The sequence below is a fragment of the Coregonus lavaretus genome (genome assembly GCF_964263955.1).
Source record: "Coregonus lavaretus genome assembly, chromosome: 19".
Taxonomy (NCBI): Eukaryota; Metazoa; Chordata; class Actinopteri; order Salmoniformes; family Salmonidae; genus Coregonus; species Coregonus lavaretus.
In genome coordinates this window covers 14969680-14994608 of record NC_140006.1, presented here as the reverse complement: position 1 = coordinate 14994608, position 24929 = coordinate 14969680, and the positions used below count along the sequence as shown (strand labels likewise).

Below are 24929 nucleotides of genomic sequence, written 5' to 3'. Positions count from 1 at the left end.
AGCTGATGCAATCTGCCTCTGTGGTAGAGAATGGCACAAACAGGTCCTCGGATAGAGAGCAATTCTGCTGCTCAATTTGTTTCGATTTACAGAAGGAACCAGTAGCTATCCCCAGTGGACACAGCTACTGTATGGGCTGTATCAGGGGATGCTGGGGTGATGATGACTCCTCTAAGATATTCAGCTGTCCTCAGTGCAGACAGACCTTCACTCCAAGACCAATTCTGAAGAGAAACACAATTTTAGCTGAAATGGTTGAGGAACTGAAGACAGGAGGACTCCAAGCTGCTCCCTCTGGTCAAAGCTGCCCATATGCTGGAGCTGGAGATGTGGCATCTGATCTTTGCAATCAGATCCTGTCTGGTGTGTCTGGCCTCTTACTGTGCAGCTCACCTCCACTCTCACAAGGAATCTCCTGCCCTAAGGAAGGATAACCTGGTTGAAGACATCATGCAGCTGAAGGAGCAAATCTGCTCTCATCATGACAGGCTTTTGGAGATCTACTGTTGTACTGATCAGTGTGTCTGTGTGTGTGATGGATGAACACAGGAGCCATGAAACAGTCTCAGCTACAGCGGAAAGCACCAAGAAACAGGTAAGGACTGAAAAACAATAATCTCTTGCCATTCAACCTCAGTTGTTTAACCATGACAGAATATGGCCATTTCTGAAAGTATGTTATGTGCACAAAGAATACTTATGCCCATTCCTAAGACTGAAAACTAAGCAATATGTTTGGCGCCTTCTATACTGGGAGTGATGGATATAATTTCAACAAAATGAACATTTCCCTAATAATGATCAGAGTTGAGGGCATAAAATCTAAAGGTTAGAGGTATGTTTCTATCAAAATTTATAGAACATCCTTTCCCATATTAAAATGTTAACTCTGTATCTGACACCTGCTTATATAATAATAATAATAATAATAATATGCCATTTAGCAGACGCTTTTATCCAAAGCGACTTACAGTCATGCGTGCATACATTTTTTTGTGTATGGGTGGTCCCGGGGATCGAACCCACTACCTTGGCGTTACAAGCGCTGTACTCTACCAGCTGAGCTACAGAGGACCAGGGATCTGAGTGAACTGTCCAATCTGGGTTGAGGTCTGTCAGGTGCCTGTCATTGGTTCAGGCAGTTGCTTTGAATGTGGCACCATACATTATGTTTCCACATGCAAAGCATCTTCAACTCTTTTGACTATCTGACTGAGCTTATGACTGAGCTTGTGTGTGACCCAGGGGTGCAACTTTCACTGGATTTTTGTCCCCCCCAGTTTTATCATTGGAATGTGATACAAAACGAGGCAACGGTATGCTTTAGGACCATGCGGACACCTCCGAGCGGTCGGGTAGGCTGTTTGGAGTGTTTATCCGACTGGATAAAATAAAAATAAAAATATATACATATATATACAGTGGAGAGAACAAGTATTTGATACACTGCCGATTTTGCAGGTTTTCCTACTTACAAAGCATGTAGAGATCTGTAATTTCTATCATAGGTACACTTCAACTGTGAGAGACGGAATCCAAAACAAAAATCCAGAAAATCACATTGTATGATTTTTAAGTAATTATTTTGCATTTTATTGCATGACATAAGTATTTGATACATCAGAAAAGCAGAACTTAATATTTGGTACAGAAACCTTTGATTGCAATTACAGAGATCATACGTTTCCTGTAGGTCTTGACCAGGTTTGCACACACTGCAGCAGGGATTTTGGCCCACTCCTCCATACAGACCTTCTCCAGATCCTTCAGGTTTTGGGGCTGTCGCTGGGCAATACGGACTTTCAGCTCCCTCCAAAGATTTTCTATTGGGTTCAGGTCTGGAGACTGGCTAGGCCACTCCAGGACCTTGAGATGCTTCTTACGGAGCCACTCCTTAGTTGCCATGGCTGTGTGTTTCGGGTCATTGTCATGCTGGAAGATCCAGCCACGACCCATCTTCAATGCTCTTACTGAGGGAAGGAGGTTGTTGGCCAAGATCTCGCGATACATGGCCCCATCCATCCTCCCCTCAATACGGTGCAGTCGTCCTGTCCCCTTTTCAGAAAAGCATCCCCAAAGAATGATGTTTCCACCTCCATGCGTCACGGTTGGGATGGTGTTCTTGGGGTTGTACTCATCCTTCTTCTTCCTCCAAACACGGCGAGTGGAGTTTAGACCAAAAAGCTCAATTTTTGTCTCATCAGACCACATGACCTTCTCCCATTCCTCCTCTGGATCATCCAGATGGTCATTGGCAAACTTCAGACGGGCCTGGACATGCGCTGGCTTGAGCAGGGGGACCTTGCGTGCGCTGCAGGATTTTAATCCATGACGGCGTAGTGTGTTACTAATGGTTTTCTTTGAGACTGTAGTCCCAGCTCTCTTCAGGTCATTGACCAGGTCCTGCCGTGTAGTTCTGGGCTGATCCCTCACCTTCCTCATGATCATTGATGCCCCACGAGGTGAGATCTTGCATGGAGCCCCAGACAGAGGGTGATTGACCGTCATCTTGAACTTCTTCCATTTTCTAATAATTGCGTCAACAGTTGTTGCCTTCTCACCAAGCTGCTTGCCTATTGTCCTGTAGCCCATCCCAGCCTTGTGCAGGTCTACAATTTTATCCCTGATGTCCTTACACAGCTCTCTGATCTTGGCCATTGTGGAGAGGTTGGAGTCTGTTTGATTGAGTGTGTGGACAAGTGTCTTTTATACAGGTAACGAGTTCAAACAGGTGCAGTTAATACAGGTAATGAGTGGAGAACAGGAGGGCTTCTTAAAGAAAAATTAACAGGTCTGTGATAGCCGGAATTCTTACTGGTTGGTAGGTGATCAAATACTTATGTCATGCAATAAAATGCAAATTAATTACTTAAAAATCATACAATGTGATTTTCTGGATTTTTGTTTTAGATTCCGTCTCTCACCGTTGAAGTGTACCTATGATAAAAAGTACAGACCTCTTCATGCTTTGTAAGTAGGAAAACTTGCAAAATCGGCAGTGTATCAAATACTTGTTCTCCCCACTGTATATCCCCCCCACTTCTAAAACCAAAGTTGCGCCCCTGGTCTGACATACTGTATACTCATGCTGACCGCACTGCTCGCGTTACATGCGTGAGCATTGCAAAATAAATGTAAAAATACATATTATTCAATCATTTTATCCAAACTGCTCGCACGCTTCAACGAGCATCTGTGTAGCCAGGCGCTATAATATAAATTGTTTTTGTTTGTTTGTTTTTTGGGGGGTAGATCAGCTTTAATATTGCAGATAGATTGTAACTTCCATCAATGTAATTGTCTGCATTACTTCCAATCCCCCATATTATATTTTTTCTCGCAAATATATACCCTTTTTAAAAATATATTTCCCTTTATTATTTTCCAACCCCACCACCACTTCCCTAATTAATATTCCATTTAGCAGATGCTTTTATCCAAAGCACCTTACAGTCGTGCGTGCATACATTTTTTGTATATGGGTGGTCCCGGGGATCGAACACACTACCCTGGCATTACAAGCGCCGTGCTCTACCAGCTGAGCTACAGAGGACCACTAGTGAACAACAACGCTTAGGCCTCTACTTCCAGCTTATACATACTATATACATTTTATGGACACAGTCAATTTTACAATCATTCTATTTTGTTTGTTTTTACTCCTGAACTTCCTCTACCCTCAACCTCTCCGATCATTTTCATGATGTCCATCCAGTTTGCTTCTATATACCATATCTTTGTAACTGTGCTCTTTCACAAAAGCTCTCAACCTATAACTTATATAATGATTATGGACACAGTACATTAGTTATCTTGTTGTTATTAGTTGTTGTTAGTTGTTATTAGTCCCATCCTTCAGCTCCATTCAACACCTCCCATCTATCTTGGATTTCTATTTACCATATATTTTTCAACTGTACTGTGATGTTTCACAAAAGTTCTGAATCCTTCTATTCTCATTGTTTCTACAGATTGTAAATTGAAAATAATTATTTTTGCTAAAAGTATTATTATATTATTGATCGAATGACTATGATTTTTCAGATCACCCAGTAGTGCTATCTGCAGGGTTAGCTCCAGGTAAATATTGCAATCCTTCAGCCATTCCTGGACCTGTGACCAAAAACAAGCTACAAATGGACAGTACCAAAACAAATTAGAGCCGGGAAGATTGTATCCCCCATATAAATAACATTCTATTGGTAGCAAGAATTTTGTATAATTATTTAAATTGAAAAATTCTAATCCGGCGTCGTTTTGCGTATCAGTTCATAAACACTATGCCATGGAATCGGTAAGTCAAAAATCTCTTCCCAACTATTTTGAAATCTATATAGGACGGCTGTCAATCATTTGGTCCTTAAATGAAACTGGTATACTTTTTTATTTATAACAATTTTCTTTAACCAATTATGGGCTTTAATGCAGGGCCGACAGACAAGTTCCTTACTTTTTCCCCCTTCCACTTTCCTCTTCCATTTTTGCAGTAATGCTGCAATTATTTGGTTGTAATTTTGGGTAGAGCAGACATTTCCATATGTTTTTGTTAGCTGCATGTGCAACATAACTCCACCAGTCCTACCTATGATATCATTTACGAAGATTATACTTGTTTGTTTTTTAAAATAAAAAAATAATGTATATTTGAGTTTAACCACAATATTTGTTGCATTATTTGTTCTGTCGTTTCTGGAGCATTAAATTGAAATTGCAACCAACTTTCTATGGCTTGTTTTAGAAATAGTGATATTTGGGAGATTATTTCCTTGGTTCTATTTTTGACACTTGATGCGCTGCAAGTCCCGGCTCTACCATCTCCTCATTGGTTTTTAGGAGCCTATACCCACATAGGTGATTGAAAGATGAACTGAGGTCCACACGTATTTTGGATAAAGATGTTTATTTGGGAAACCCTTTTGAAGTCACGAGGATGGTGAAGAAGGCATTGGGAAAAGTGGATGCAGTCAAAGTAATCAGGAGTGATATGGTGTTGATATCGTGTACATCTAAAGAGCAAAAGGAGTGTGCATTGTGGCTCGCGAAAATATCGACGCATGAAGTGAACAGCTTTTATTTTCGGAGCAGGGCACCAGTAAAAGGTGTTATTTCTGGCGTTTTTATCTTAGACTAAAAGTTCCAGGAGTAGTTAATGCTCGTCGCTTGACCCTTTTGGAAAATGGGAAAAAGGAGCAAAGTTTATCTGTATTATTGATGTTTGATGAGTATTTACAGTGGGGGAAAAAAGTATTTAGTCAGCCACCAATTGTGCAAGTTCTCCCACTTAAAAAGATGAGAGAGGCCTGTAATTTTCATCATAGGTACACGTCAACTATGACAGACGAATTGAGAAAAAGAAATCCAGAAAATCACATTGTAGGATTTTTTATGAATTTATTTGCAAATTATGGTGGAAAATAAGTATTTGGTCACCTACAAACAAGCAAGATTTCTGGCTCTCACAGACCTGTAACTTCTCCTTTAAGAGGCTCCTCTGTCCTCCACTCGTTACCTGTATTAATGGCACCTGTTTGAACTTGTTATCAGTATAAAAGACACCTGTCCACAACCTCAAACAGTCACACTCCAAACTCCACTATGGTCAAGACCAAAGAGCTGTCAAAGGACACCAGAAACAAAATTGTAGACCTGCACCAGGCTGGGAAGACTGAATCTGCAATAGGTAAGCAGCTTGGTTTGAAGAAATCAACTGTGGGAGCAATTATTAGGAAATGGAAGACATACAAGACCACTGATAATCTCCCTCGATCTGGGGCTCCACGCAAGATCTCACCCCGTGGGGTCAAAATGATCACAAGAACGGTGAGCAAAAATCCCAGAACCACACAGGGGGACCTAGTGAATGACCTGCAGAGAGCTGGGACCAAAGTAACAAAGCCTACCATCAGTAACACACTACGCCGCCAGGGACTCAAATCCTGCAGTGCCAGACGTGTCCCCCTGCTTAAGCCAGTACATGTCCAGGCCCGTCTGAAGTTTGCTAGAGTGCATTTGGATGATCCAGAAGAGGATTGGGAGAATGTCATATGGTCAGATGAAACCAAAATAGAACTTTTTGGTAAAAACTCAACTCGTCGTGTTTGGAGGACAAAGAATGCTGAGTTGCATCCAAAGAACACCATACCTACTGTGAAGCATGGGGGTGGAAACATCATGCTTTGGGGCTGTTTTTCTGCAAAGGGACCAGGACGACTGATCCGTGTAAAGGAAAGAATGAATGGGGCCATGTATCGTGAGATTTTGAGTGAAAACCTCCTTCCATCAGCAAGGGCATTGAAGATGAAACGTGGCTGGGTCTTTCAGCATGACAATGATCCCAAACACACCGCCCGGAGTGGCTTCGTAAGAAGCATTTCAAGGTCCTGGAGTGGCCTAGCCAGTCTCCAGATCTCAACCCCATAGAAAATCTTGAAAGTCCGCGTTGCCCAGCGACAGCCCCAAAACATCACTGCTCTAGAGGAGATCTGCATGGAGGAATGGGCCAAAATACCAGCAACAGTGTGTGAAAACCTTGTGAAGACTTTCAGAAAACGTTTGACCTGTGTCATTGCCAACAAAGGGTATATAACAAAGTATTGAGAAACTTTTGTTATTGACCAAATACTTATTTTCCACCATAATTTGCAAATAAATTCATTAAAAATCCTACAATGTGATTTTCTGGATTTTTTTTCTCATTTTGTCTGTCATAGTTGACGTGTACCTATGATGAAAATTACAGGCCTCTCTCATCTTTTTAAGTGGGAGAACTTGCACAATTGGTGGCTCACTAAATACTTTTTTCCCCCACTGTACCACCCTATGTAAAGTTGGGATATATAAGATACGCCATAAGAGCGTTCGTGCAAAACACAATGCAATACAAAAAGTCCAAAAAGTTTGGCCATGTGTCAAGTGTTTGCAGACGGAAGGAATATGTTATTGAAGAGTCTGTGAATGTAGAATGTTGCAAATGTGGTGGGGATCATATTTCCAAATTTCCTGAGTGCCCTGTTAAGGTGAAAGAGGTTGAGGTGTCAAGGATCAGGGCTGTACAGCAAATCTCCTATGTGGAGGTGGTGAAGAGCATTGAAGGGGCAAGAGGCCACAGTTCTGAAGAAGATATGGCGGTGGATGCACCACAACCAGTTGCAAATGTTATACTTCAATCAAGTGATCTGGATACACTTATTGTGAAAAAGGTGGATTTTGTAGCATTTATAGCCACAGTTATTAATTGTACTGCATAAGTGTCCAAGAAGTCCAAGAAGCTGGACATCATTATATCTGCAGCCGAGAGGATCTCATCTCGGTACCTAATGGCAGTCAGGCTACCTCTGGCGAGCACATGGAGGGCTGTGCGGCCCCCCAAAGAAATGCCACCCCAGGCCATGACTGACCCACCGCCAAACCGGTCATGCTGGAGGATGTTGCAGGCAGCAGAACGTTCTCCACGGCGTCTTCAGACTCTGTCACGTCTGTCACATGTGCTCAGTGTGAACCTGCTTTCATCTGTGAAGAGCACAGGGCGCCAGTGGCGAATTTGCCAATCTTGGTGTTCTCTGGCAAATGCCAAACGTCCTGCACGGTGTTGGGCTGTAAGCACAACCCCCACCTGTGGACGTCGGGCCCTCATACCACCCTCATGGAGTCTGTTTCTGACCGTTTGAGCAGACACATGCACATTTGTGGCCTGCTGGAGGTCATTTTGCAGGGCTCTGGCAGTGCTCCTCCTGCTCCTCCTTGCACAAAGGCGGAGGTAGCAGTCCTGCTGCTGGGTTGTTGCCCTCCTACGGCCTCCTCCACGTCTCCTGAACTGGCCTGTCTCCTGGTAGAACCTACATGCTCTGTACACTACGCTGACAGACACAGCAAACCTTCTTGCCACAGCTCGCATTGATGTGCCATCCTGGATGAGCTGCATTACCTGAGCCACTTGTGTGGGTTGTAGAATCCGTCTCATGCTACCACTAGAGTGAAAGCACCGCCAGCATTCAAAAGTGACCAAAACATCAGCCAGGAAGCATAGGAACTGAGAAGTGGTCTGTGGTCACCACCTGCAGAACCACTTCTTTATTGGGGGTGTCTTGCTAATTGCCTATAATTTACACCTGTTGTCTATTCCATTTGCACAACAGCATGTGAAATGTATTGTCAATCAGTGTTGCTTCCTAAGTGGACAGTTTGATTTCACAGAAGTGTGATTGACTTGGAGTTACATTGTGTTGTTTAAGTGTTCCCTTTATTTTTTTGAGCAGTGTATTTCAACCGTACTGTGATGTTTTACAAAAGTTCTGAACCTTTCTATTCTCATTGCTTCTACAGATTGTGAAATAAAAATAAGCATTTTTGCTAAAAGTATTATTATATTATTGATCGATTGACTATGACTTTTCAGATCACCCAGTAATGCTATCTGCAAGGTTAGCTCCAGATAAATATTGCAATCCTTTAGCCATTCCTGGACCTGTGTCCAAAAACAAGCTACAAATGGACAGAACCAAAACAAATGATCTAATGATTCTGTCTCTTCACAGCAAAATCTGCAGATTTGGGAAGATTGTATCCCCCATATAAATAACATTCTATTGGTAGCAAGAATTTTATATAATAATTTAAATTGAAAGATTCTAATTTTTGAATCCGGTGTCGTTTTGCGTGTCAGTTCATAAACACTATGCCATGGGATCGGTACGTCAAAAATCTCTTCCCAACTATTTTGCAATCTATATGGGACGGCTGTCAATCCTTTGGTCCTTAAGTGAAACTGCTATACTTTTTTATTTATCACAGTTTTCCTTAACCAATTATGTTCTTTAATGCAAGGCCGACAGACAAGTTCCTTACTTTCTCCCCCTTCCACTTTCCTCTTCCACTTTTGCGGTAAGGCTGCAATTATTTGGTTGTAATTTTGGGTAGAGCAGACATTTCCATATGTTTTTGTTAGCTGCATGTGCGACATAACTCCACCAGTCCTACCGATGATATCATTTACGAAGATTATACCTTTTTTAAACATTCTGTCAAAAAATAAAGTTTTTTTGTCAATTAGTATATTTGAATTTAACCACAATATTTGTTGCATTATTTGTTCTTTCGTTTCTGGAGCATTAAATTGAAATTGCAACCAACTTTCTATGGCTTGTTTTAGAAATAGTGATATTTGGGAGATGATTTCCTTTTCAAATAACTGCAAATGAGTTGTTGTAATCTGAATAAAGGGAAAAAGGCCTTTCTTGAACATTGGGAACCAGTTCGGATTTAAGTATAACTTTTGTATGACTGAAGCTTTTAGTGATAGGTCTAATGCTTTAATATTTAATAATTTCTGTCCTCCGAATTCATATTCATTATATAAATATGCCCATTTAATTTTGTCTGGCTTGCCGTTCCAAATAAAATTGAATATTGTTTTCTCATATAATTTAAAAAACTGTTCGCTAGGCATAGGCAAGACCATAAGCAAATAGGTAAACTGGGATAATACTAAAGAGTTAATCAGGGTGATTTTTCCACAAATTGACAGGTATTTTCCTTTCCATGGTAGTAAGATCTTATCTATTTTTGCTAACTTTCTATTAAAATGTATTGAAGTGAAATCATTTATTTCCTTTGGGATATGTATTCCGAGTATATCCACATCACCATCAGACATTTTATTGGTAAATTACATGGTAATGTAACATTTTTATTTTTTAGTGATCCAATACGTAATATAGTACATTTGTCATAATTTGGTTGTAATCCAGAGAGGTTAGAAAATGTATCTAGATCCTCTATGAGGCTGTGGAGGGATTCTAGTTGTGGATTTAAAAGAAAACATGAATCATCAGCGTACAATGACACCTTTGTTTTTAAGCCCTGGATTTCTAATCCTCTGATATTATTATTGGATCTGATTTTAATAGCTAACATCTCGATGGCCACAATAAATAGATATGCCGATAGTGGACAACCTTGTTTCACTCCTCTTGACAGTTTAAAACTTTCTGAGAAATAGCCATTATTTACTATTTTACACCTGTTAAACAAATTATTTGAGATTCTTCAAAGTGGCCACCATTTGCCTTGATGACAGCTTTGCACACTCTTGGCATTCTCTCAACCAGCTTCATGAGGTAGTCACCTGGAATGAATTTCAATTAACAGGTGAGCCTTCTTAAAAGTTAATTTGTGGAATTTATTTCCTTCTTAATGCATTTGAGCCAATCAGTTGTGTTGTGACAAGGTAGGGGTAGTATACAGAAGATAGCCCTATTTGGTAAAAGACCAAGTCCATATTATGGCAAGAACAGCTCAAATAAGCAAAGAGAAATGACAGTCCATCATTACTTTAAGACATGAAGGTCAGTCAATACTGAACATTTCAAGAACTTTGAAAGTGTCTTCAAGTGCAGTCGCAAAAACAATCAAGCGCTATGATGAAACTGGCGCTAATGAGGACCGCCACAGGAAAGGAAGACCCAGAGTTACCTCTGCTGCAGAGGATAAGTTCATTAGAGTTGCCAGCCTCAGAAATTGCAGCACAAATAAATGCTTCACAGAGTTCAAGTAACAGACACATCTCAACATCAACTGTTCAGAGGAGACTGCGTGAATCAGGCCTTCATGGTCAAATTGCTGCAAAGAAACCACTACTAAAGGACACCAATAAGAAGAAGAGACTTGCTTGGGCCACGAAACATGAGCAATGGACATTAGACCAGTGGAAATCTGTCCTTTGGTCTGATGAGTCAAAATTTCAGATTTCTGGTTCCAACCGCCCTGTCTTTGTGAGACACAGAGTAGGGAAACGGATGATCTCCGCACGTGTGGTTCCCACCGTGAAGCATGGAGGAGGAGGTGTGATGATGTGAGGGTGCTTTGCTGGTGACACTGTTTGTGATTTATTTAGAATTCAAGGCACACTTAACCAGCATGGCTACCACAGCATTCTGCAGTGATACTCCATCCCATCTGGTTTGCGCTTAGTGGGACTATCATTTGTTTTTCAACAGGACAATGACCCAACACACCTCCAGGCCGTGTAAGGGCTATTTGACCAAGAAGGAGAGTAATGGAGTGCTGCATCAGATGACCTGGCCTCCACAATCACCCGACCTCAACCCAATTGAGATGGTTTGGGATGAGTTGGACCGCAGAGTGAAGGAAAAGCAGCCAACAAGTGCTCAGCATATGTGGAAACTCCTTCAAGACTGTTGGAAAAGCATTCCAGGTGAAGCTGGTTGAGAGAATGCCAAGAGTGTGCAAAGCTGTCATCAAGGCAAAGGGTGACTACTTTGAAGAATCTCAAATATAAAATATATTTTGATTTGTTTAACACTTTTTGGTTACTACATGATTCCATATTTGTTATTTCATAGTTTTGATGTCTTCACTATTATTCTACAATGTAGAAAATAGTCAAAATAAAGAAAAACTCTTGAATGAGCAGGTGTGTCCAAACTTTTGACTTGTACTGTATATAGAAATCAAACATTTATTCCGCACTGGAATCAAAACTGTGCTCACTCAGAGTCCTCATCCATTCGTTCTGTGTCACTCTCCCGGTCAATTTCTGCAATAATCTCATCCAAATTTGTATACTTGGACTTCGATTTATATCTTTTTCAGTTTTGAGAAAAGGTTGTAGAAGAGAACGAACCGCTGCATAACGTAAACTACTGTGCTTCCTGTTTGCTTTCCCCTTGAGAAGGAACACTGTTGCTCACAGCTCTAGCATGATGGCTGTTTGTCGTACAAAGGTTGTTCACACACTACTGTAAAGCCCAGCTCATTGGCTATCTAGCTAGCTCAAAACGATAGGTGGTCATTGGACCAAGACACTGTCAATCAAGTGAACACCGCTCGTCTCATTGGTGTGTAATGATGGCTAACCTTCATGGGCTAATTGACATGTTGTGTAGCCAATACGTGTAGAATGATGAAACACGTTTGATTGCCTTCTAGAGTATCTGAGGATTGCACAGAAACCGAACTTGACCGGGTCAAGCAACGTTTTGCTGATTAGATTTCATAAATTGTTTTGTTGCAAGTTGAAAGAGTTGAAATTCATGCAAAACGCTGAATACAACATGGATCGTGTTAGGATATAAAAATAGATTTTATCAAACAAAACTGTGCTACATTTTATCTCTGGAACCCTCAGGATGACAAATCAGAGCAAGATTACTGAATGTAAGTACATTATTTACCATTAGAGGTGAATGTAACTGTCACGAATTCAGCCGAGGCTGCCCCTCCTCCTTGCTCGGGCAGGTTTCGGCGTTCGTCGTCACCGGCTTACTAGCCACTACCGCTCCATTTATCATCACTCCATTTGTCTTGTCTTGTCTTGTCTTGTCAATCACACACACCTGGTACTCATTCCCTCATTAGTCTGTGTATAAGTGTTCCCTCTGCCCCCTTTGCCTTTGTGAGTGATTGTTTGTTGTGAGAGTGAGTAGCTCGGTTGAGCTACTCTTTACTTGTATGCAGCCAAGGTTGATTTTCCCTTGTGCTAGTTTCGTTCTGTCGCTATATGCGCTACATTATTGTACACTGAATAACCTCTTGATTTTGGTGTTTTACCTCCTGCGCCTGACTCCGTCATTCACACCTCATCACAGAATCACTCACCAGCTATGGAGTCAGCGGGAGACGAGCGCACACCTGGAATTGTGGCAAGGGTCCAGGAGCATTCCACGATGCTGGCCAGCTTGGGGGAAGCGATGGATCAGGTTCTTCAGGTCGTCCAATGCCTGGAGAGAAGAGGAACCGGCTGGCCAACTGGATCCAGCCACCTACATCACAGCATCCGGAGGGATCCAGATATCCTGACCTCGGGCGTTCGATGGGACGCCGGCTCTATGTCAGGGATTCCTTCTTCAACTGGAGCTGTACTGCTCCAGTGTCAGGCCGGCACAATCAGATCGAGAGCAGGTGTCCGTCCTCATTTCCTGCCTCTCGGGGAAAGCCCTGGAGTGGGCCAATGTGGTTTGGAGAGAAGGAGGAGCCGCGTTGGAGGACTACAGGGAGTTCGCCCGCCTATTTCGGGCGGTTTTCGATCACCCGCCCGAGGGTCGAGAGGCGGGTGAGCAGCTGGTCCACTTGAGGCAGGGGACGAGGACAGTACAGGAGTTCGCGCTGGAGTTCCGGATCCTGGCAGCAGGGTCCGGGTGGAATGAGCGGGCCCTGATCAACCAGTTCCGGTGCCATCTACGGGAGGACGTCCGACGGGAGCTAGCCTGCCGCGACACCAGTTTGTCTTTTACCGAACTGGTGGACAAGGCCATTCATCTAGATAACCTGCTGGCAACCAGAGGACGTCCTGGAGGAGGTCTGCCCGTTCCCGCCCCGACCGACGCGGATCCAGAGCTCATGGAGCTGGGTGGTACCGCGCACCGAGAGAGCGGAGGACATTCCACCACACGTTGTTGTCAACGCTCTTTTGGGTCAGGAGGCGGCCGGCAGGGCACTCTCGCATCACCCCAGGTATTGAGCACCCACTCTTGTTCAGAGCCCTCTGCTGAGCACTGTACTATACCCATATACTTCCCTGATCACATGAGAGTTCCCCAGTGTAAGGCGCTAGTTGATTCAGGCACAGCTGGGAACTTTATGGATAAAACTTTCGCATGGCATTTCATTAGTTCCCCTATCCATTCCACGCCCCATCAGAGCACTTGATAGTCGACCATTAGGGTCCGGGTTGATAAAGGAAGTCACGGTACCAGTCACCATGATCACACAGGAGACGCATTGTGAGCAGGTCACTTTTTCCATCATTGAGTCTCCTGCTTTCCCTGTGGTGTTAGGTATTCCATGGCTAGCACTCCACAACCCCACTTTCTCATGGCCACAGAGGGTTCTCACGGGGTGGTTGCGAGAGTGTCAGGGTAGGTGTATGGGTGTTTCCATTGGTGCTACCACGGTGGAAAGTACAGATGGTGCCTCCACCGTGCGCATTCCCCCTGAATACCATGATCTGGCACAAGTCTTCTCTAAAAATAAAGCGACTAAATTACCACCTCATCGGGCGGGGGATTGCGCAATAAACCTTCGGGTAGACGCTGTACCTCCCAGGAGTCATGTGTATCCCCTGTCGCAGGCGGAGACGGAGGCTATGGAGACATACGTCACCGAGTCCCTGCGCCAGGGGTACATACGTCCCTCCACTTCACCCGCCTCCTCAAGTTTATTTTTTGTGAAGAAGAAAGACGGCGGTCTGCGCCCGTGCATTGACTATCGAACAAGGAGACGATTAGATGTAGTTATCCTCTCCCTCTCATTCCGTCAGTGGTTGAGTCATTGCATGGAGCACGCTTCTTCACTAAATTAGATCTCAGGAGTGCGTATAACCTGGTGCGTATCCGAGAGGGAGATGAGTGGAAGACAGCATTCAGCACAACCACGGGGCATTATGAATACCTGGTGATGCCCTATGGTTTGATGAATGCTCCCTCAGTCTTCCAGTCCTTTGTGAATGAGGTGTTTCGGGACATGCTTGGTTGCGGTGTAGTGGTCTACATCGACGACATCTTGGTGTATTCCGCTACGCGCGCCGAGCATGTGTCCCTGGTTCGCAAAGTACTGGCCCGACTGTTGGAAAATGACCTTTATGCTAAGGCAGAAAAGTGTACGTTTTTCCAGCAGTCCGTCTCCTTCCTCAGATACCACATTTCTACCACAGGTGTGGAGATGGAGGGCGACTGCATTGCAGCCATGCATAATTGGCCGACTCCAACCACGGTAAAGGAGGTGCAGCGCTTCCTTGGCTTCGCCAACTATTATCGGAGGTTTATCCGGGGCTTTGGCAAGGTCGCAGCTCCCATTACATCTCTGTTGAAGGGTGGGCCGTCCCTGCTCCGCTGGTCTGCTGAGGTTGACAGGGCCTTCAGTAACCTGAGGGAACTGTTCACCTCGGCCCCGGTACTGGCCCACCCCGATCCATCACTACCGTTCGTAGTGGAGGTGGATGCGTCCGATGTTGGGATGGGAGCAGTCCTGTCTCAACGCTCGGGCACGCCACCCAAGCTCCGCCCCTGTGTGTTCTTCTCAAAGAAGCTCACACCTCATCACAGTATCAAACCAGTTGCCTTGATAATAGTGTTTTGTTGTTTTGCACTATCCTCAAACTATAGCGTGGTATTTCTTCGCTGTAATAGCTACTGTAAATTGGACACTGCAGCTAGATTAACAATCTATCTGACGATATAAGACATGTCTATGTCCCAGAAAGTTGGCTGTTGTTTAAGACGCCATTCTAGTCACATATCGCATATTGAGCAACAACTGTCCCGATTTAGAGGTTGAAATCTAAATGTTCCCTTCATCCATAGACTGTTACGGGTTATAGAACATATAGGTAATTCTATGACTCAATGTGTCCCTGGATTTTTTCCATTTGAGGAATGGAAAATGCTTTTTTAAAAATTATGTTGTGTGTTTTGAAGACTAAACAACATCACAGCTTTCACCAGCTAAAGATTCCATTTGATAAAGCGAGTGACTCACCATATGATGAATAGCCTGCTACCTCAGCCCAAAATATTTAATTACACTGAACAAAAATATTAACGCAACAATTACAGTTCATATAAGGAAATCAGTATAAGGAAATCAGTCAACTGAAATCGATTCATTAGGCCCTAATCTACCGATTTCACATGAATGGGAAACAGATATGCATCTGTTGTTCACAGATACCTTTAAAATAAAAGTAGGGGCATGGATCAGAAAACCAGTCAGTATCTGGTGTGACCACAATTTGCCTCATGCAGTGTGACACATCTCTTTCTTATAGAGTTGATCAAGCTGTTGATTGTGGCCTGTGGAATGTTGTCCCACTCCTCATCAATGGCTGTGCGAAGTTGCTGTATGTTGACGGGAACTCTAACACGCTGTCTGTCGTACATGTCGATCCAGAGGATCATAAACATGCTCAATGAGTGACATGTCTGGTGAGTATGCAGGCCATGGAAGAACTGGGACATTTTCAGCTTCCAGGAATTGTGTACAGATCCTTGCGACATGGGGCCGTGCATTATCATGCTGAAACATGAGGTGATGGTGGTGGATGAATGGCACGACAATGGGCCTCAGGATCTCGTCACGGTATCTCTGTGCATTCAATATGCCACTGATAAAATTAAATTGTGTTCGTTGTCCGTAGCTTATGTCTGCCCATACCATAACCCCACTGCCACCATGGGGTACTTTGTTCACAACGTTGACATCAGCAAACAGCTCGCCCACACAACGCCATACACAGTCTGCCATCTGCCCGGTACTGTTGGAACCGGGATTCATCCGTGAAGAGCACACTTCTCCAGCATGCCAGTGGCCATCGAAGGTGAGCATTTGCCCACTGAAGTTGGTTACAACGCTGAACTGCAGTCAGGTCAAGACCCTGGTGAGGACGAAGATGCAGATAAGCTTCCCTGAAACAGTTTCTGACAGTTTGTGCAGAAGCTGGATGTGGAGGTCCTGGGCTGGGGTGGTTGCACGTGGTCTGCGGTTGTGAGGCCGGTTGGACGTACTGCCAAATTCTCTAAAACGACATTGGAATCGGCTTATGGTAGAGAAATTAACATTACATTCTCTGGCAACAGCTCTGGTGGACATTCCTGCCATCAGCATGCCAATTGCACACTCCCTCAAAACTTGAGAGATCTGTGACATTGTGTTGTAGAGTGGCCTTTTATTGTCCCCAGCATGACGTGCACCTGTGTAATTATCATGTTGTTTAATCAGCTTCTTGATATGCCATACCTATCAGGTGGATGAATTATCTTGGCAAAGGAGAAATGCTCACTAACAAGGATGTAAAAAACTTGTGCACAACATTTGAGAGAAATAAGCTTTTTGTGAGTATGGAACATTTCTGGGATCTTTTATTTCAGCTCATGAAACATGGGACCAACACTTTGCATGTTGCGTTTATGTATTTGTTCAGTATAGATAGGCTCTGTAGTTCAGTGGGAGTGATTGTCCCTGCAGAGGCAGCTGGGGAGGACGAGAAGGATATCCAAAATGAGGATCCAAGCCAAAGAAAAGGAACTGCTGGATCTGAGACAGGCTGGAATCACTCAAGGTGATGTACTGTGGAGATCAGTAGAGCAATGGCAAGTCTGATGCCACTTTCAAGCTCTACTGAGCGTCATTTTAGTCGATGCGGGAGGTTTTGGGAGTTCTTGTTCATACTTGGCAAAATTAAATATCTAATCATGGTCGTCATGACCCCTGTCTGTGTCTCTCACCAGCAATCTGCACAGACAGCAGGGGAGGACAATGAGAGGATCTTTACTGAGCTGATCCGCTCCATAGAGAGAAGGTGCTGTGAGATGAGAGAGCTGACCAGAGTCCAGGAGGAGACTGCAGTGAGTCAGACTGAAGAACATATGGAGACTGGAGCAGGAGGTGGCTGAGCTGAGAAAGAAAGAAAGACGCTGAGCTGGAGCAGCTTTCACACACAGAGGATCACATCAATTTTCTACAGGTAACATCACTGCTGCTCTGACACCTGTCGTATGTATGTGTTTTATGTCATTTTTTTCTCGTAGTCCACACTTTGACTTCCTCTCTCCTGGTTTCTAGAAGTGCCAGTCAATCTCTATATTGACTGAACTCACAGAAACACCCAGAATCACAGTGGTTCCTCTGGGGGATTTTGGTAAAGTGTGAGCGTCAGTATCAGCACTCTAGAAGAGATTGGAGGACTTGTTCAAAGGGGAATGGCCCAAAAAATCCAGGGCAGGTGAGAATGGACACTTTACTGTAATTCTAACTTTTTCTATAGAACATTACTACTCCTCTCTGTATAAAGTCAAATTCTTATTCCTCCATAGCCGGCACAGTGAAACCCCTGCAGTGTCCAGAGCCCCAGATCAGACCAGAGTTCTTATTATATTGTAAGCCAGTTTCAACTCCATTAATGACAAGAGTGCTGCATCTGGTCTTAGCTCAGGGCTAAATCTGCATCATGGCAGTGTTCTGCTGATTCTATCCATCCTCTTGTTACCATTCCTTTCATATTAGTGTAGTACTTTACTACACTGACTCCTCCTTTCCTTTCCTTTCCTTCCCTCCATCCCCTTTCCTCATAGATTCCTGTCAGCTCACACTGGACACCCGGACAGCCCACAGGGGCCTGAGTGTGTCTGAGGAGAACAGGGTGGTGACAGTGAGGGCCAGGGACCACTCCTGTCCTGACTACCCAGAGAGGTTTGATCACTGGAGCCAGGTGCTGTGCACTGAGGCTCTGTCAGGACGCTGCTACTGGGAGGCCGAGTGGAGGGGTAGTGGCATTAACATGGCTGTGGCATACAAAGAGATGACCAGGAGAGGAGAGGGCAACAATTCCCACTTTGGACGCAATGAAATCCTGGAGTTTGTTCTGTTCCAGAAAATGTTATACCTTCTGGCACAATAATGTGGCCACTAGAATCCCCACCCCAACCTCTATGAGAGGAGTGTACCTGGATCACAGGGCAGGAAGTCTGTGTTTCTACAGCGTCTCCTGACACAATGACCCTGCTCAATAGAGTCCAAACCACATTCACTCAGGCCCTCTATCCTGGCTTTGAGTTTATGTGTTTCGGAGCCTGTATAGAGTTACTGTATAGTTTAGTAGTTTAGTTACTGTAGAGTTTGTCATTAGTATTTTGCTGGCAAACAATAAACTACAATCATTGAAATACTAATTCTGCAAATACCTTCTTGATATGTTGTGAAAAGAAAAGTGTATCCTGTTTCCCCATTCTCTTCATTTGTCATCATCACATCCCCATTGCACATTTTCCTGTTAAGGTCCTGAGTGGCGCAGTGGTCTAAGGCACTGAATCTCAGTGCTGGAGGCGTCACTACAGACCCTGGTTCAATCCAGGCTGTATCACAATCTGGCTGTGATTGGGAGCCCCTTAGGGTGGTGCACAATTGGTCCGGGGTAAGCTGAAAATAGTAATTGTTTTCTTAACTGACTTGCCTAGTTAAATAAAGATAAAAAAATATATAGAAAAGTATTCTTGACCCTATCCGACTATCAAAGCCCACAGTCCTAAAACAGATCTTCTATTGTTAGTGTCCTCTGAGGATATTGTTTTCTATCAACCTCACTCAGGCTCTGGGTTAATGGCCTCAATGTTAGCCCATAGGCTCTTAATGATAAGCCTGATATCAGCTGTTACCCCCAAGCATGTGGCGTTAGAAACAAATCTGTTATCATTTGCAGAGGATGCTACTACCCCCTTGTGGTGGTTTTAGTTGAATGATTGGTTAGACATTATTGTTCATTTCAATGGCAATATCAATGGCACATTTATTGTGGTATGTTTTTATCAAAAGTGTCACAGGTAACCTCAGTGGCAAGAGCACAGCAGTGAAAGTCACAAGATATGAAGAAATTGCAAAAGCTCAGTCTGTATAGACATGAACAAATGTCATACTGTCTCTCTCTCTCTCTCTCTCTCTCTCTCTCTCTCACTCTGTCTGTCTCTCTCTCGCTCTCTCTCACTCTCTCTCACACACACACACACACATGCACACACCCAGGGACGATCCTTTTTCTTTGTTACAGAGTAACCTCAATCTTGCCTTCTGTAACTGCTGGTAGAACTAGGAAGTCCAATATAATTCCTCAATTTTCACCGCCAAAAGAAATCAACACTGTTCTCTCTCTCGCTCGCTCTGGCTGTTTCTCCTGGACTCTCTGAAATGGCACAGGCAGAGGAACTCATCTACCAGGATCAATTCCTCTGTCCAGTCTGTCTGGATATGCTGAGAGATCCAGTGGCTATCCCCTGTGGACACAGTTACTGCATGGTCTGTACTGAAGGCTGCTGGGACCAGGATGAACAGAGTGGAGGAAAATACCGCTGCCCTCAGTGCAGAACTCCCTTCTCCCAGAGACTTGAACTGGGTAGAAATACCATTTTAGCAGAGATGGTTGATAAGGTTAGGGTCTTGGGAGTCCAAGTTGCTCTTCCTGTTCACAGCCATGCTGGGCCTGAAGATGTGGTGTGTAATTTCTGCTCTGGCAGCCTCTGGAACTGGCGTTCTGCGGCCAACAAGGCAGAGTTCATCTCAGCCTATGCTACCCTCCAGTCCCTCGACTTCTTGGCGCTGACCGAAACATGGATTACCACAGAAAACACTGCTACTCCTACTGCTCTTTCCTAGTCTGACCATGTGTTCTCGCATACCCCGAGAGAATCTGGTCAGCGCGGCGGTGGCACAGGAATCCTCATCTCTCCCAAGTGGACATTCTTTATTTTCCCCCTGACCCATCTGTCTATATCCTCATTTGAATTCCATGCTGTCACAGTCACTAGCCCATTCAAGCTTAACATCCTTGTCATTTATCGCCCTCCAGGTTCCCTTGGAGAGTTCATCAATGAGCTTGACGCCTTGATAAGTTCCTTTCCTGAGGATGGCTCACCCCTCACAGTTCTGGGTGACATTAACCTCCCTACGTCTGCCTTTGACTCATTTCTCTCTGTCTCCTTCTTTCCACTCCTTTCCTCTTTTGACCTCACCCTCTCACCGTCCCCCCCCCTACTCACAAGGCAGGCAATATGTTTGACCTCATCTTTACTAGATGCTGTTCTTCTACTAATCTCACTGCAACTCCCATCCAAGTCTCTGACCACTACTTTGTATCCTTTTCTCTTTCGCTCTCCTCCAACTCTACTCACTCTGCCCCTACTCAGATGGTAATGTGCCGTCGCAACCTTCGCTCTCTCTCTCCCGCTACTCTCTCCTCTTCCATCCTATCATCTCTTCCCTCTGCTTAATCCTTCTCCCTCCGATCTCCTGATTCTGCCTCCTCAACCCTCCTCTCCTCCCTTTCTGCATATTTTGACTCTCTATGTCCCTTATCCTCCCGGCCGGCTCGGTCCTCCCCTCCTGCTCCATGGCATGACGACTCATTGCGAGCTCACAGAAGAGGGCTCCGGGCAGCCGAGCGGAAATGGAGGAAAACTAGACTCCTTGCGGACCTGTCATCTTTTCACTCCCTCCTCTCTACATTCTCTTCCTCTGTTTCCGCTGCTAAAGCCACTTTCTACCACTCTAAATTTCAAGCCTCTGCCTCTAACCCTAGGAAGCTATTTGCCACCTTCTCCTCCCTACTGATTGGATTGCGTCCTACCTGACAGGTCGCTCCTACCAGGTGGCGTGGCGAGAATCTGTCTCCGCACTACGTGCTCTCACCACTGGTGTCCCCCAGGGCTCAGTTCTAGGCCCTCTCCTATTCTCTCTATACACCAAGTCACTTGGCTCTGTCATTTCCTCACATGGTCTCTCCTATCATTGCTACGCAGACGACACTCAATTAATTTTCTCCTTTCCCCCTTCTGATAACCAGGTGGCGAATCGCATCTCTGCATGTCTGGCAGACATATCAGTGTGGATGTCGGATCACCACCTCAAGCGGAACCTTGGCAAGACGGAGCTGCTCTTCCTCCCGGGGAAGGACTGCCCGCTCCATGATCTCGCCATCACGGTTGACAACTCCATTGTGTCCTCCTCCCAGAGTGCAAAGAACCTTGGCGTGACCCTGGACAACACCTTGTCGTTCTCCGCTAACATCAAAGCGGTGACCCGATCCTGCAGGTTCATGCTCTACAACATTCGCAGAGTACGACCCTACCTTACACAGAAAGCGGCACAGGTCCTAATCCAGGCACTTGTCATCTCCCATCTGGATTACTGCAACTCGCTGTTGGCTGGGCTCCCTGCCTGTGCCATTAAACCCCTACAACTCATCCAGAACGCTGCAGCCCATCTGGTGTTCAACCTTCCCAAGTTCTCTCACGTCACCCCGCTCCTCCGCACACTCCACTAGCTTCCAGTTGAGGCTCGCATCTACTACAAGACCATGGTGCTTGCCTACGGAGCTGTGAGGGGAACGGCACCTCCTTACCTTCAGGCTCTGATCAGACCCTACATCCAAACGAGGGCACTACGTTCATCCACCTCTGGCCTGCTAGCTCCCCTACCTCTACGGAAGCACAGTTCCCGCTCAGCCCAGTCAAAGCTATTTGCTGCTCTGGCACCCCAATGGTGGAACAAGCTCCCCCACGACGCCAGGACAGCGGAGTCACTGACCACCTTTCGGAGACACTTGAAACCCTACCTCTTTAAGGAATACCTGGAATAGTATAAAGTAATCCTTCTACCAACCCCCCCCCCCCATTTGAAAAAAAAAAGTGGTTGTCCCACTGGCTATCATAAGTTGAATGTACCAATTTGTAAGTCGCTCTGAAAAAGAGCGTCTGCTAAATGATGTAAATGTAAGATGTCTGGAAAGAGAATTGGTTGCAGATTCTAAGAACGGGTCTGACACTATTCAACAACAGCACTTAAATAGAGCTTCATTACCTGCCACCTGGCGGTGGTATATGACCTATTTCATCAAACTGACAAAAATGTGTATTGCTCTTCAATCGTTTTATAAAATGAATTAGTGCATAATTGTTGATAGCCGTTTGTTGTTATTCTTTGAACATTTCCCATTTGCAGTCAATACGGTGGAGATTGTGCATACACCAGAGTCCCAGACAAGATTGGAATTCTTACAATGTGAGTATCTGTTCTCTCAGAGCAATACTTCAAGAATGTATCTAAAATCAAAAATCTTTATCATTCAATTGTGCAACCACTTCTTTCTTTATGGTCACCAGGACGCATTGTTGCTAAAGTATACATTTATGTTATTACAAAAGGTAAGGTACACTGCTCAAAAAAATAAAGGGAACACTTAAACAACACATCCTAGATCTGAATGAATGAAATAATCTTATTAAATATTTGTTTCTTTACATAGTTGAATGTGCTGACAACAAAATCACACAAAAATTATCAATGGAAATCAAATTTATCAACCCATGGAGGTCTGGATTTGGAGTCACCCTCAAAATTAAAGTGGAAAACCACACTACAGGCTGATCCAACTTTGATGTAATGTCCTTAAAACAAGTCAAAATGAGGCTCAGTAGTGTGTGTGGCCTCCACGTGCCTGTATGACCTCCCTACAACGCCTGGGCATGCTCCTGATGAGGTGGCGGATGGTCACCTGAGGGATCTTCTCCCAGACCTGGACTAAAGCATCCGCCAACTCCTGGACAGTCTGTGGTGCAACGTGGCGTTGGTGGATGGAGCGAGACATGATGTCCCAGATGTGCTCAATTGGATTCAGGTCTGGGGAACGGGCGGGCCAGTCCATAGCATCAATGCCTTCCTCTTGCAGGAACTGCTGACACACTCCAGCCACATGAGGTCTAGCATTGTCTTGCATTAGGAGGAACCCAGGGCCAACCGCACCAGCATATGGTCTCACAAGGGGTCTGAGGATCTCATCTCGGTACCTAATGGCAGTCAGGCTACCTCTGGCGAGCACATGGAGGGCTGTGCGGCCCCCCAAAGAAATGCCACCCCACACCATGACTGACCCACCGCCAAACCGGTCATGCTGGAGGATGTTGCAGGCAGCAGAACATTCTCCACGGCATCTCCAGACTCTGTCACGTCTGTTACATGTGCTCAGTGTGAACCTGCTTTCATCTGTGAAGAGCACAGGGCGCCAGTGGCGAATTTGCCAATCTTGGTGTTCTCTGGCAAATGCCAAACGTCCTGCGCGGTGTTGGGCTGTAAGCACAACCCCCACCTGTGGACGTCGGGCCCTCATATCACCCTCATGGAGTCTGTTTCTGACCGTTTGAGCAGACGCATGCACATTTGTGGCTTGCTGGAGGTCATTTTGCAGGGCTCTGGCAGTGCTCCTCCTGCTCCTCCTTGCACAAAGGCGGAGGTAGCGGTCCTGCTGCTGGGTTGTTGCCCTCCTATGGCCTCCTCCACGTCTCCTGATGTACTGGCCTGTCTCCTGGTAGCGCCTCCATGCTCTGGACACTACGCTGACAGACACAGCAAACCTTCTTGCCACAGCTCGCATTGATGTGCCATCCTGAATGAGCTGCACTACCTGAGCCACTTGTGTGGGTTGTAGACTCCGTCTCATGCTACCACTAGAGTGAAAGCACCGCCAGCATTCAAAAGTGACCAAAACATCAGCCAGGAAGCATAGGAACTGAGAAGTGGTCTGTGGTCACCACCTGCAGAACCACTTCTTTATTGGGGGTGTCTTGCTAATTGCCTATAATTTCCACCTGTTATCTATTCCATTTGCACAACAGCATGTGAAATTTATTGTCAATCAGTGTTGCTTCCTAAGTGGACAGTTTGATTTCACAGAAGTGTGATTGACTTGGAGTTACATTGTGTTGTTTAAGTGTTCCCTTTATTTTTTTGAGCAGTGTATATTCTACACCAATCACACATCCAAATTATCTCTGCTCTGTTTTCTCCCTCTCCTATCTCTCCACAGATTCCTGTCAGCTCACACTGGACCCAAACACAGGCTTCTACAACCTCCACCTGACTGAGGGAGACCTGGAAGTGACAATGAAGGTACCCAAACTGTGCCTCAACCATCCAGAGAGGTTCCACATTATCCAGGTGCTGTGTAGGAAGGGTCTGGGGCCTGCTGTTACTGGGAGGTAGAGTGGAGAGGGAAGAGGACCTACATAGCAGTCTCTTACAAGGACATCAACAGGACGGGCTTTGGTCCAGAAGCCCAGTTTGGCCTCAATGAGAAGTCCTGGAGTTTACTCTGCACCAAAGAAGCCTGTAGTTTCCTACATAACAACATAGAGACTAAACGACCTGCCCCTGGCCCTGAGTCCTGTAGGATAGGGATGTATCTGGATCACAGGGCTGGAGATCTGTCCTTCTAGAGCATCTCTGAAACAATTACCCTCCTCCATAGAGTCCAGACTGCATTCACTCGACCACTCTACCCGGGCTTTAGGCTGTATGAATACATGGACAGAGTTAAACTTATTCAGCTCCAGTGATAACAGACATTAGATTCCCAGGAGAGAAAGGTCATCTATTCA

The 24929-nt window shown here is 44.9% G+C and overlaps 1 pseudogene across 1 annotated transcript; it reads left to right on the top strand.

Moving 5' to 3' along the window:
* The first annotated feature begins 30 nt into the window (after window positions 1-30).
* LOC311146980 (tripartite motif-containing protein 16-like) lies at window positions 31-24534 on the top strand (annotated as a pseudogene). Its single transcript has 7 exons — window positions 31-595; window positions 16978-17071; window positions 17241-17476; window positions 17575-17734; window positions 17826-17888; window positions 18084-18583; window positions 24359-24534. The product of its transcript is annotated as a tripartite motif-containing protein 16-like (transcript).
* The last annotated feature ends 395 nt before the right edge of the window (window positions 24535-24929 follow it).